Source organism: Oryctolagus cuniculus, chromosome 17 (assembly GCF_051225735.1).
Source record: "Oryctolagus cuniculus isolate XC-2025 breed Fujian yellow rabbit chromosome 17, ASM5122573v1, whole genome shotgun sequence".
NCBI lineage: Eukaryota > Metazoa > Chordata > Mammalia > Lagomorpha > Leporidae > Oryctolagus > Oryctolagus cuniculus.
In genome coordinates this window covers 63775488-63787222 of record NC_142883.1, presented here as the reverse complement: position 1 = coordinate 63787222, position 11735 = coordinate 63775488, and the positions used below count along the sequence as shown (strand labels likewise).

Genomic DNA, 11735 nt, shown 5'->3' with positions numbered 1-11735 from the left:
CCTGGTCCCAGTGAACCACAACAGCCAGCCCATGACTCACTGGGCGGCAAAGTATTATTATAATAAATGAAATGATATAGGAAAACATAATAGGTCAATTAAAAGGAAGAGATAATAAAAAATACAAGAGTTGTCAAGATTCCCAAAACAGCCATCCAAATAGGTGAAAAATGCATAAAGACGATCACTGAGTGTTTAGATTACATGTTGAAAATATTTAATAAAACTCAGCTTCTAATAAAAAAACCTTACATCAGTGAAAACAAGCAGAAAGTAACTTCTTCAATCTGATCAAGATTAAAAGAAACCTACAAAAACCAACACAACTAATACAGAACCATTGAAAGCTTTTCCCTGGACGTAAGCCTACACCCAGATGCCACCACTGTTTCTTTTCAACTTTCTATTGTAAGAATTATACACAAAGAATTATATAGGATGACACTTAAGCACCTAAATAATTCATAAAATCTAATAATAAATACAACTGATACATAAATTTAACAATATTACTGAAAAGATTAATGCATAAAATCCACTAATTACTAAGTACCAGCAAGAAACAAACAGAAAATAATATTAAAGGGCAAGAGGCAGACTAGAAAACAAATATCTAGGAGAGATGAAAAAAAGGATTGAATTTGTAATATCTGTAAACATTATTAATATTAAAAACCCCACAGAGAAATGAGTCAGCAATATGAAGAAAATGAAAAAGACCAAAGCCAATAATCTCTAACTCACCTAAGCAGGTTACTGCAGCCTCCAGGTGGGATTCTCCCAGGAAGACCCGTGGGGAGGCAGGAGGGTCCCAGCTGGTGGCAGGACCCTGTTGGTGAAAGGGTGCAGCCCTGAAGGATGCCCTTGGCCCCTGAACCCAGGTCTCGCCTCTCTACCATCTGGGGTGGCCTGGAGTTCCCGTCCCTGCTGTAAAAATGCTGATTTGTTGCGTCTTCTGGGTCCTGTGTGCTGACGGCTATGTGAGCTGTCCAATCAGGCGCGGTGACGTCACTGCCACATAATCACACTGGACTGTGACACCACAGAGTTCCAAATTCCTGGAGGAGAGAGGTCCAAGGAGGGACCTCTGCCGCTGGGAGACTCCGGAGGTAGTGCGGCATCTGCTGTTCTCTGACCTTGTCCCCCACAACACAGCCCATCTTGGACTCCTGGGAATGGTGAGTGTGTGGGGCCAACTGTCCAGAGTGGGGGAAGGGGAAGCTGGTGGTACCTGCTGGCAGGACGCTGGCTCCCAGAGGGCATCTCTGGAACCTTGGGCCCCATCTTACTGTCAGCACAGCACTTCCCTGGGTTCCTTGTGGTCTAGCGGGTGGGGCCTGGACTGGCACCCAGGACCCGGGCACCCTGCCCCTTCCCTGTTAGCAGAGAAGTCTGGGCCCCAGAGCCATCTGTGGGGAGCTGAGTGGCAGCAGCCCCACATTTCCCAGATTGTGCAGTGGGAACAGAGTGGTCACTAGGCAGCAGCAGTGCTGTGTGTATGGGGTTCATGCACGTGAGGAACTGTCATCTATGGGGTCCTCAGTTCTCCTTTCTTCCCATGCGGGAAACAGGGTCTCAGTTCCAGGACCTGGCCTTTCTGCGTAGCTTTCTAGGAAATACCCCAGTAGTTTTAGTATGTGCAATTATTAACTAGAAACAGTGTAGACTGCCTAACGATTTCTAAAATTTACAAGGAGGTTGAAGCTGTTTTTATGTGAGACTGTCAAGAAAACTTGAGAAAAGTTCTACTTTATTACACACAATCCTTTTTTAAAGAGATCATATAAATAGATGTTTTTGTACTGACATTTGGTAAATAATGACAGATTTCCCATGAGACTTTTTGTAAAGGAATTAGGACACATATTAGTTTCTCATTTAATGTCTTCATTTTTATATATTATTTATAACCATTCACTATATTCCCCCTAAACTAGGGTCTTCTTGCATTTTATTTGTTAAACTTTTCTTTGGTGAAGTATTAAGACTTTTTTTTTACTGTAAAGTGTATTTAAAATGTTATCTCAAAAACTAAAGAAAAAATACAAGGAAGAAGAGTGGGAGAGAAGAAGGATATATCATTATGCTTTTAGAATTGTGTATACAAACGATATTGCATCTGTTTAAAAAACTACCAATTTGGCTGGTGCCACAGCTCACTAGGCTAATCCTCTGCCTACGGTGCCAGCACCCCAGGTTCTAGTCCCAGTTGGGGCACCGGATTCTATCCCGGTTGCTCGTCTTCCAGTCCAGCTCTCTGCTGTGACCCGGGAGTGCAGTTAGGATAGCCCAAGTGGTCGGGCCGGCAGTCACATGGGAGACCAGGAGGAAGCACCTGGCTCCTGGCTTTGGATCAGCACAGCACGCCAGCTGTAGTGGCCATTTGGGGGGTAAACCAATGGGAGGAAGATCTTTCTCTCTGTTTCTCTCTCTCACTGTCTAACTCTGCCTGTCAAAAAAAAAAAAAACTACGGATTTCACAAATATTTACATATGGAATTTGACAAATATTTAAAACAAAATGAGACATTGTAGATACTTTCATTTTGATTATCATTCTTATCTAGGAGATCAGAAAGCAATCCTATCCTCTCATGTTAAAATATCCTAATATATTAGAGTGGATAGAGTTCTTGGCTCCTGGCTTCAGTATGGCCCAGTCCTGGCCATCGTGGCCGTTTGGAGAGTGGACCATCAGATGGAAGATCAGCAAAGTCCCAGAAGTGCCCCCTGGAGGACATGAACAGACCGTTTAGAATGTCAGTGCATGCCAAGGTTGGGTCTCTGCAAGCCACAGGCTCCCTGCTCCTCTGTCCTGCCCCAGTCACTATTAAACCATTTAGGGAGTAAGAAGCAAAATTACAGGGCAGAGACATGGGCACGGAGGATACTCACAGAGAAGGGAACCCTGAACTCTTAGCTCCTGCCTCTCTGCCATGCAGATATGGTGGTCACTGTGCTGCTGTGACAGCCGGTTAGGGACAGGGTGGCCATGGGGGCCTTGGTGGGAAGTGAGATGACCACTGTGCCCAGGCTCCTGCAGAGATACAGGGCCCCAATTCTGAGGGTGGCAAGTAGGTCAACACTGCTTTACCTCACACTCACTCTTACACAGGGGCGGGCAGGAGCACTTGGCCCCTGTGAAACTGCCTTGCCATGTAGATCAGAAACCTGTACTCAGAACTACACATTACTTGGGTGAAGGTGGAGAAGCAGGGTGGCGTGCACCTGTGCAGCCTGGAATGTGACCATGGAATTGAGGAGTGACTGTAACTGGTGGTTACTTGTTACATGGTGACACAGCTGCTCAGTCTCAAGTGCCTGTTAAATTGTGAGGTGTCACAGTCAAAAACATTATGGAAAAATAAAGTACGTATCTGTCTAGACTTGATACTGGTATAATATTTTCACTTTTTGATGTAGTCTAATTTATATTTTATTTATTATTTTAAAGATTTATTTATTTATTTGAAAGTCAGAGTTACACAGAGAGAGAAGGAGAGGCAGAGAGAGAGAGAGGTCTTTCATCCACTGGTTCACTCCCCAACTGGCTGCAACGGCTGGAGCTGCAAGCCAGTAGCCAGAAGCTTCCTCCAGGTCTTCCCACATGGGTGCAGGGACTCAAACACTTGGGCCATCTTCTACTGCTTTCCCAGGCCATATCAGAGAGCTGTATCAGAAGCAGAACAGTCCAGACTAGAACCAGTGCGAATATGGGATACTGACACTGAAGGTGGCAGCTTAACCCGCTACATCACAGGGCCAGCTCCTAGTCAAATTTATATTAATCTTTCTTTCTGTCCAGTACATCCATAAAGCTTCACTTAATTTTGTCTTATTTTCAATAGCTAAACATAATTTTTATCTTTTTCTTTGAGGCAGCCTTTAGAGAGATGACCCTCACATTAATCTAATCAGGACTCTAGTTTTAGTGATTTTGATATTTTGATACTCCTGGATTCTACTTTGCTTTTCTCTCCTACTGAATCTTCATCAAGAAAGGCCCAACATGGCCTGGCACTGTGCCTCAGTGGGTTAGGCCATGGCCTGATGTGCTGGCATCCCTTATGGGTGCTGGTTTATGTCCCAGCTGCTCCACTTCTGATCCTGCTCCCTGCCAATGCATCTGTGAAAGGTGCTGAGGATGGCCCAAGTTCTTTGATCCCTGCACCCACGTGCGAGACTGGAAAGAAATTCCTGGATCTTGGCTCTGGCCGATCTGGGCCTTGGGCATTTCGGCAATTCTGGGAGTGAACTAGCAGATGGAAGACATCTCTCTCCCCCACTCCCGTTCTTCCCTTTGTAACTGCTTTTCAAATAAGTCTTAAAAAATAAAGACCCAGCATTTGCTGAGGTCTGAATTTCTAGTCACTTCTTTATGCTCTCCATTCCCCTCTTTTTGAAATAGAATTTCTATAAGAGTTTGCCAAGCATTTGCTGCCATTTTATGTGGGTGTGGTGGGAGCAGTAAATTTGATGTTGGTTTCACAGATATAAAGATGGAGAGGGATGAGGCAAGGAACTATACTCCTATCAGTTCATCAGAGAAACCTTCTTCAACCTATACCCCCACCCCACCCCAGGGGCTCATGTCTTTGCCATTTTCAAAATTAACTGCATCTCTCAAAAGGTCCCTATGCAATTACAGCATTCATCCAAGGGCTGTCTTTTCAGTCCCTGTGAATACCATCAAAGGATTTAGATTGTAAAATTAAATGTAATTCCTCATAACTTTTTTTAAAAATATGTAAGTCTTCAGAGAGGTATATGTTTTCCGATGAATAGAAGGATTTGTTTTACTATTATTTACCCCAACCTGTCTAGATTAGAGGATAAAATTCTTCTCTGACTCTTAATTTGAAAGATGTATATTGAAATGACTTGTTCTTTGTCTTAGTGTCTTAATATACATGTTTCTATATATATCTGCTTTTGCTATCACATATATACATACATTACACACACATATATCTGAGGATACTTCAAAAAATTGTGAGAAAATAGAGTTAAAAGAATTCTGGCACAGGCCTTGTGGCACAGCAAGCTGGACACTACTAGAGACACCTGTATCCAATACTGGAGTGCTGACTGAAGTCCTGGCTACTCTTTTTCTCTCTTTTTTTAAAGGTTTATTTATTATTTGAAAGGCAGAGCTACAGAGAGGCAGAGAGAGAGAGAGAGAGAGAGAGAGAATCTTCCATCCAATGGTTCACTCCCCAGATGGCTGCAATGGATGAGCCTGGCCAGTCTGAAGCCAGGAGCCAGAAGCTTCCTCCAGGTCTTCCCACACAGGTGCGGGAGCCCAAGCACTTGGGCCATCTTCCACTGCTTTCCCATGCTACAGCAGAGAACTGGATCAGAAGTAAAGCAGCCAGGTCTCAAACTGGCACCCATATGGGATTCCAGCAGTGCAGGCGGTGGCTTTACCTGCTATGCCACAGCGCCGGCCCCCTGGCTACTCTATTTCTGATTCTGCTCCTTGTTAATGAATCCTGGGATACAGCAGATGATGTCAAATACTTGTGCATCTTTCACTCATTTGGGAGACCAAGATCATCATCCTGGCTCCTAGCCTGGTCTAGGACCAGCCCTGGCTGTAGCAGACATTTAGGAAGTGAACCAGAGAATAAAAGATCTGTTTCCTCTTCTCTCTTCTCTTTCTCTATCTAACTTTTCAAGTAGCTGAAAATAAACGCCACTGTGGGAGACACTGTGGAAAGTAGCTGAAAATAAACGCCACCAAGAGACTGCTGAAACTCAGGGCTGGTGCTGTGGCATAGCAGGTAAAGCCGCCACCTGCAGTGCTGGCATCCCATATGGGTGCCAGTTCTAGTCCCAGCTGCTCCACTTCTGATCCAGGTCTCTGCTATGGCCTGGGAAAGCAGCAGAAGATGACCCAAGCCCTTGGGTCCCTACACCCATGTGGGAGATCGGAAGAAACTCCTGGCTCCTGGCTTCAGATTAGTGCAGCTCTAGCTGTTGCAGCCATCTGGGGAGTGAACTATCAGATGGAAGACCTTTCTCTCTCTCACTACCCCTCTCTCTCTCTCTGCCTCTCCTTCTCTGTGTACTCTGACTTTAAAGTAAATAAATAAATCTTAAAAAAAGAGACTGCTGAAACTCTTAAGAGAGTTTGGTAAAGTTGCAAGATATGAAATCAACACACAAATATAGCCTTTGTATACACAGAAAAATGCCATGGCAGAGAAAGAACATGTAAGATCAATATCATTCACAATAGCTACAAAATATTTCAATACCTTGAAATAAATTTAACCAAGGATGTCAAAGTTCTCTACAATGAAAATTGCAATATAATAAAACAAGAAATCAAAGAAGACATAAAAAAATGGAAGAACCTTCCACGCTTGTAGATTGGAAGGATTAACATAATCAAAATGCCCATACTATCCATAGCAATTTACATATTCAAAGTTATCCTAAAAACAGATAAGCAAAAAAAAAAAAAAAAACTCAAAGTGGTCCAAATCAAAGTACCAATGACATTCTTCTCAGATCTACAGGAAACAATGCTAAAATTCATATGGAAGTACAAGAGACCACAGATAGCTAGAGCAATTGTAAACAAGAAAAAAAAAGCCAGAGGTATCACAATAAAAAACTTCAAGTTATCTTGCAAGGCACTTATGTTCAAAACAAGCCTGGTACAGGCACAAAAATAGACATATAACCAAGGGAACAGAATAGAAACCCCAGAAATCAATCCACACCTCTATAGCCAACTAATCTTTGACAAAGGAACTAAAATTGATCCTTGAAGAAAGGCCAGTCTCTCTCTTTCTTTTTTAAAAAAGGATTTATTTATTTGAAATTCAGCATTACACACAAGAGAAGGAGAGGGAGGGGGGGGAGAGGGAGGGAGAGAGAGAGAGAGAGAGAGAGAGAGGTCTTCCATCTGCTGGTTTACTCCCCAATTGGCTGCAATGGCCAGAGCTGCTCTGATCTGAAGGTAGGAGCCAGGAGTTTCCTCTGGGACTCCCACAAGGGTGCAGGGCCCCAAAGGCTTGGGCCATCCTCCACTGCTCTCCCAGGCCATAGCAGAGACCTGGATGAGAAGTGGAACAGCTGGGATACGAACTGGTGCACATATGGGATGCTGGCACTGCAGGTGTTAGCTTCACCTACTACATAGGCATTGGCTTTTCCAGCTACGCCACAGTGCCAGCCCCCAGGACAGTCTCTTCAACAAAGTGTTGCAAGATGATTGAATCTCCACATGAAGAAGTATGAAACAAGACCTCTATCTTATACGTTATAAAAAATCAACTCAAATGGATCAGGGATCTAAATCTATGATCTGATACCAGCAAATTACTAGGGAACATTGCAGAAATTTTGGCATAGGCAAAGACTTCTTTGAGAAGACCCAGAAGCACAGGCAATAAAAGCAAAAGTAAACAAATAGGACTACATCAGGCTAAGAATCTTCTGTACTGCAAAGGAAACAGCAAAGTGAAGAAGCAACCGATAGAACAGGAGAAAATATTGCAAACTATGCAACTGATAAGAGATTAATATCCAGAACCTATAAGAGCTCAAGAAACTCATCAAAAGAAAACGAACAATCCAGTTAAGAAATGGGTAAAGGACTCGATCAGGCATTTTTCAAAGGATGAAATTCAAATGGCCAACAGACACCTGAAAAATACCCAGGATAATAGCCATCAAGGAAATGAGAACAAAAACCACAATGAAGTTTTCCCTCATCACAATTAGAACAGCTACTATATTAAAATCAATAAACCATAAATGTGAGTGAGGACGTCAGGGAAAAGCTGGGAATGTAAACTGGTACCGCCATTGTGGAAGACAGTATGAAGATACCTCAGAAATTTGAAAACAAATCTACCATATGACCCAGCCATCACACTTCTGGGAATTTACCCAAAAAATGAAAGCAGCATATGAGAGAGTTTATCTGTACCCCTATGTTTAATGCAGCTCAATTTGCAGTAGCTAAGATACAGAATCAACCCAGATGCCCATCAACCAATGTTTAGATAAAGAAAATGTGGTACATATAAACTATGGAATGCTACTTAGCCATAAAAAACAATGAAATTTTGTTGTTTGCAATGAAATGGTTGCAACTGGAATCCATTATACCTAGTGAAACAAACCAGTCCCAATGAGAAAAAATGCTTCCCATGATCTGTGGTAACTAACAGAGTACAAAAATGTAATGTATATGAGCGAAATGGACATTTTGTGGTTTGATTATTGTTTACAGCTCTTGTCCCTACCTTTGAAGAACACTGTTTTGTTTGTTTCTCCTTCTTAGTGCTTGTTACATGTGACTTGTTATTACTTGTGTTAGTGGGGGGTTAAGCTTATGATTATAAAATAAACTGAAAGTAAGTCACTGCACAAATTAAAAGAAAGAGTAAGAAAGGAATGATAAGGGAGGGTAGAGTAGAAAGTATCACAATGCACCTAAATCTGCATATGTGAAATACATGAAGTTTACTCAACTTTTATAAGTTTAAAAATTATTTTAAAAACCCAAAGTATTGAGTTTCTTAAAAAATGTTAAAACTATCACTCCTTCAAATGTCACTTACCTACTGGCAATGTTGGTTACTTTTTCATCCCTAACTTCTCCCAAATAACTGCAAGTCATATAAGATCAGAAGCCATTTCTCCCTTTCATATCTTACATCATCCCTCACTCCATCCCAACACCAATGGTGGTATTTCAATATATATGGTCACTAATACATTCCACAGCAAGTAAAGTAAATGTATTCCTAAAACTTATTGAGATTTTCCTGTATGGTTTATTTTAAGCACTTTAGAAAGATTAGCTGCTTTATTTCTCACATTTATCCTAGGAATTGCAGCTTTTAATGCCTCCATTTTACACATGAGAAAACTGAGATTCATTAAGTAACCTAAGGAACAAGTAAATGACAGAGGCAGAATGAAAACCCAGGTGGCTGAGTCCAGGTTCCATGCTGCTACTCCACATTGGCTCTGAAGGGGCCTATTTATTGAACTCTGTAACTGTGTGGCCAAGTTCCTACAACCTGAATTCTGATTTGGAAGAACTCAGAGGAGGAGTGAAGAGGAGGCAGACATTGAAGGGGAAACACCCGCAGCCATGAAGCTGGACCATGTCTTCTGTGACAAGGACAGCAACTTCCACACTTCCAGAAGAATGACCCTGATCCCAGAACCCTGACAGAAGAGGCAAAGCAGCTCAGAGAGCTGTGAGTTGTCTTTGAGCCAGGTGATTATACCCCTCTGATTTTGCTGGCCCTTATCATAATCCAACTGGGCTAGATGCTACCCCTTGTGCAAGCCTAAGCTGGGAGCTTCCTGAGGAATGCCTGGGCCTCAGAGAACATGGCCAGGAGCTTCCCAAAGAGTGTGAATGGAGACACAATCCTGACAGTGCAGACCTTGGCTCCTGCCATCAAAACCGGTGCAGTGCCCACTGCCCACCAAGACAGTCCCTGGGACCAGCACCAACAAGAAGTCTAGCTGAGTATCAGAGGCAAGAAATAGTAGGCAACAGCCATGCAGGTGACAAACAGGCAAACAGGAGTCCATTTTCCTTCCTTCTGAACAAGCTACCCTGAATACCCTTGTCCAGAAATGAAGTGAGTCCCAGCCACCTACTGCCTGTCTTCATGGGGGGTGATGGTGCTGTGGGAAAATTCCCTGTGATGAGACTCGAGAGTGCCCCTGTCCAGGACACAGTGACCAAAAAGCTTGGTAAAACCAAGGGCCAGAGTCCCTTCCTCAGGGAACCCCAAAACCAAAGACCTGGAGCTCAGACAATAGTGAGAAGATCAGAAACAGTTCTTCAGGGAGGGAAGGGCCCCAGATAGCCACCTCAGCCCCCAGCTTGGGTTCAAACCCTACTGGGAGGGAGTGAATTACAGAGAGTAACCCTAGGCTTATCCTGCCCTGTTCTCTGGTGTCAAAGGCTCCTCCCAGGTCAGACATCAGCCTTCCAGTTCCCTCTACTCTGGACACCAGATTCCCTAGACATCAAGCAGCAGACTGAGTCCCAACAAGCAACAGGGATCTTGTTTCCCAATGCAAGTAGAAAAGAGGCCGCATGAAGCACCACAGCTCAGAAGCCCAAGAAGTGGGTCATGGGCCTCCGAAGCACAATCCTTCTAATCAATAGTTCCCACCACCTCCTGGGAAAACCTAGTCCATGAGTAAAACCAGATGCAGGCCTTGGTGGGCAAGGTCCTGATGGAGTTGCTGAAGCAGGAAAGAAACGGCCATGGACATCACCAAGATCAGCAAGAATGACCACAGGAGCTGCAAATCAGGAGCTACCTGGGTCCTGTTGGCAACGAAGGCCCCCAGGAGCAAGCAGGGGCAGAAGCTGAAGGCTGGGGAAGGTGGAGATGGTGCTGGTTCCCAAGAAAATGCCTCTAGGATTCCAAGAGGAAACAAAAAAGCAGTGCAAGTGGTAATGGCAAAGAAAAAATGAAACTCCAGAGTGCCTGGGAGTGTCTGACACCCACGGATCGAGGGACAAGCTATAAGGGGATTTGGGAATGGTGAAGAGTAAGGGTGGAGGTCAAAGCAACCTGAAAACAAGGAGAAGCAATCTAAGAAGGAAAGACAAAGGACAGCACAAAATGGAGAAGCAGAAAGCAAAAAGAAAACCTTCATCCCACAGCACAAATATAAATTTCCCAATCCAATATAACAAATATAAAATAGGAAAATTCTAAATTAAACTAAGCAACTTGAATCACAATTTAAAGACTACCAACCAATAAAAAGTTACAGAAACAAAGTTTAAGTTTTAGAAATACAAAATATTCCAAACATTTAAGAAAAAAAAGACACACTTATATTTCCCAGAGATGCCAAGGTAGAAATAAGCACAGAATATTTTCACATATTTTAGAAAGCCAGCATTACATAGATTATAATGCAAATTGATCAGAACTTGAAATATGAATTAAGTATAAGCCTGTCTTTTAAAAACACATGCATATCTCCTTAGTAGTTTTATAATAATGAAATACATATGAAAATAAAATGAATAACAAGTGAGATAGAAGAAAAATGCAAGAGGTGGTAACATTTTGAACAAGCCATGTAGATTGTCCAGGTAGTTGAAAAATTCAAGAAAATCACATGACCATTTAGATTGAATGTTGAAAAGCATTTAAAAAAATCATTGGAGGGTGAACCAAGGGCAAAGGAAGACCTTTCTCTCTGTCTCTCTCTCTCACTGTCCACTGTGTCTGTCAAAAACTAAAAAAAATAAATAAATAAATCAGCATGTAACTAAAAAAATCTTACTAGTTTTTTAGTAAAAATAAACTGTGGCTTCCCTACTCTGATCAAGGTTGTTTAAAAGGATCCTACAACAAACAACATAATTAATACGGGATCATTGACAGATTTCTCCCTTTAGAAACCTAGACCAGCTGACTCCACTGTCTCCAACTTCATCTTTTTTTATTCCATCCGCATTTATTCCAAATAGAATTAATATATTTATACTGGAAAGTCAGGCATATGAAATTCACATATGCACTTGTCTGCATTAGCATAGAGTTAGTGAACCTAAGAATCCTCAATTCCAGGCTGTGGTACATTTTTCTTCCTTCCTTCCTTCCTTCCTTCCTTCCTTCCTTCCTTCCTTCCTTCCTTCCTTCCTCCCTCCCTCCCTCCCTCCCTCCCTCCCTCCCTCCCTCTCTCTCTCTCTCTCTCTCTCTTTCTCTCTTTCTTTC

The 11735-nt window shown here is 42.6% G+C and overlaps 1 long non-coding RNA gene across 1 annotated transcript in view; it reads right to left on the bottom strand.

The window, feature by feature from the left end:
• LOC103346281 (sodium- and chloride-dependent GABA transporter 1) overlaps positions 1 to 11735 on the bottom strand; it is a 166546-nt gene that overhangs the window by 81620 nt on the left and 73191 nt on the right. The gene's annotated exons all lie outside the window — the stretch shown is intronic.